Here is a 3,020-nt window from a genome sequence, read left to right on the forward strand (position 1 = left end):
TATTGTGTGCCCTGGTGAAAGTGTCTCACTTTTTAGAAGGACCTCTAGACAAGCAGAACCTGGAGTTGTGGGGATAGGAAGCACAAATTCTCCAAGAAGATAACTGGAGCAATGGTGGTAAGAGGGGTTGCTTATATTTTCCACCATAGTTGCTGAACCCATATGATACCTATTGGGAGTATAGTACTAATCATGATAATTGATTTTGGGTATATAATGTGTCCCTTCGGTTTTTAAGTAAAAATAAAAGACACGTTTTTCATTTTCACCAAGAACTTTATTGAACAACATATCCACCCTTTTGTTCCACTACCTTCTGCCATTTTTCAGGCAACTTCATAATTCCATCTTCCCAAAACTTTTAATCTTTTTGAGCAAAGAACTGTCCCAGCTGCCTTTTACAGTCTTCCAGGGAATTGAAATTTTTTCCATTAAGAGAATTTTGTAAAGACCGAAATAAATGGAAATCCGAAGGTGCAATGTCTGGTGAATACGGTGGATGAATCAGAACTTCCCAGCCAAGCTGTAACAGTTTTTGCCTGGTCATCAAAGAAATATGTGGGCTTGCGTTATCCTGATGGAAGATTATGCGTTTTCTGCTGACTAATTCTGCACGCTTTTTGTCGAGTGCCACTTTCAGTTGGTCTAATTGGGAGCAGTACTTGTTGGAATTAATCATTTGGTTTTCTGGAAGGAGCTCATAATAGAGGACTCCCTTCCAATCTCACTATATACACGACATCACCTTCTTTGGATGAAGACTGGCCTTTGGTGTGGTTGGTGGTGGTTCATTTCACTTGCCCCATGATCTCTTCCATTCCACACTGTTGTACAATATCCACTTTTCATTGCCCATCACAATTTGTTTTAAAAACAGAACGTTTTCATTATGTTTCAGTAGAGAATCACATGTGGAAATGTGGTCAAGAGGGTTTTTTTGGCTTAACCTATGTGGAACCCAAACATCAAAGCAATTCACATAACCAAGCTGGTGCAAATGATTTTCAATGCTTGGTTTGGATATTTTGAGTATGTCCGCTCTCTCCCGTGTGGTATAACGTTGATTGTTCTCAATTATTGTTTCAATTTGATTGCTATCAACTTCAACGGGTCTACCCAACTGTGGAGCATCGTCCAGCGAGAATCTCCAGCACGAAACTTCACAAACCACTTTTGACACCTTCGATCCATCACGGCATCTTCTCCATACACTGCACAAATCTTTTTTGTGTGTTTCAGTTGCGTTTTTACCTTTCTTGAAATAATAAAGCATAATATACCAAAATTGTTGCTTTCTTCTTCCATATTCAATATTAAAATGGCTACACCAAAATTCACCAATTTTGATGTCTTTTTTTAAATGCATGCTGATATGACAGCTGTCACATACAAACAAAATTGTTTTGAATGAAGTTAAAGACAACTAAGTGCTACTAGAGCCATCTTATGGAAAAAAACCGAACCTTTGGCCCACCCAATAGTATTTTTGAACAGATATTCTCCCTTATCTCTCATTTTTAATTCATCATTGCCTGCCTGATGAATCTCAGTGGCTTCATCTGCATAGATACTAAAAGAATAAGCATAGTATCAGTTAGTGTGGGTGAGGTTATACTGCAGTAACAAATGATCCCCCAAATCTCAGTGGCTTACAAGAAAGGTTTATTTCTCCCTCACACTGCATGTCCACTGATTATCTCAGCTACAGCTAATGATGCAGTTGCAGAACAGGCAACTCCTGGTGTCAGTGGAATAAATGGCTTCTCCAAGAGCTGCCTTTATTGAGGTATAGAAAGGGCCTTTCAGGCAGCCACTGGACTGAACATTCTTCACCCCAGGTTCAGAAAGACGCAGGACTCCTCCAAGGCTGCTGGCTTCCTAGTCCTTCTCTGGCGTAGTCATATTAGCACACAGATGTGTCCCTGTGCCTCTATCATAATGCTCTACATTAGCTTCTCAAGAAAGAACCGGAAGCATCAGATAAGATCCCGTTCAGGATCAAGGCTCTCTAGAAGAGAGAGGTAATCAAGGATGTTTATTCAGAAAACACTAACTCAGCATTCTGCTCTTGGTCATTGTATCTTGGCTTCTTTCTCCAAGCCAAGAATTTTTCTCAAAGTTCATTCTAGTCCTTTATGTCTTTGCCATTCACCACCCTGCTGTGTGTTTCTGGAGGTCTCATCTCTCTTGCAGCTTGATCACCACGTTTCCTTTACCATCACAGGGGTAATCATTAGTGCTACACACTGATATCTGGTTCTCCTCTCTTCTGGTCACATAGTAGGATGCATTTCCAGACTTCCTTAAGATTGGTTCTGTGACTAATGCTGGCATGAATTGTGAGTAGAAATGGTGTCTGTCCCTTTTGAGCTGAAGAATTTGTTAGTGTGAGGCTTCCAGAGTTTTCTCTTTTCCTTCTGGAAAAAGCCACTGATATTTTGGGGTTATTTTTTTTTACTGTTGCATAGCCTAGCCTATCTTGACTGAAACTATCGCATACCTTTTTTCAGGTATTTAAAGTATACATGACAAATTAAAGGCTCTTATAATAATATAAGTCTTCAGACACATAATGGGTATAAAATGCTCCATAACTCTTAAGGTACAAATGTAGTCCCACGACTCTTGTCTCTCTAAATCAAACTTAAATTGGCTCAAGCACCCAGATGCTATTTAGGTAGAAAGTTTAGAATCACTCTATTGAGTTATTCCCACTTACCCTACATTGTTTTTTCTCAATGTAGTTTATACACCCTCTGCATCGCAATCACCTGGGGGTATTTGTTAAAAACAGACTCCCACAGTATTCCTCAAATCAGAATCTCTGGCAGGACTCAACGTGCCCCCAAGTCATTCTTACGCTCACTTCACACATGATCTTTCTTAGTCTGAAATCACCTTGCTCTACCTTGTGATTCCCACGTGATTTCTAGACCAGCATTATCCAACAGAACTTTCTGCATTGATAGAAAGGTACTCTCTATGTATACTCCAATACACTAGCCACATGTGGATACTGA

Source organism: Grampus griseus, assembly GCF_964374135.1.
Source record: "Grampus griseus genome assembly, chromosome: 10".
NCBI classification, from domain to species: Eukaryota; Metazoa; Chordata; class Mammalia; order Artiodactyla; family Delphinidae; genus Grampus; species Grampus griseus.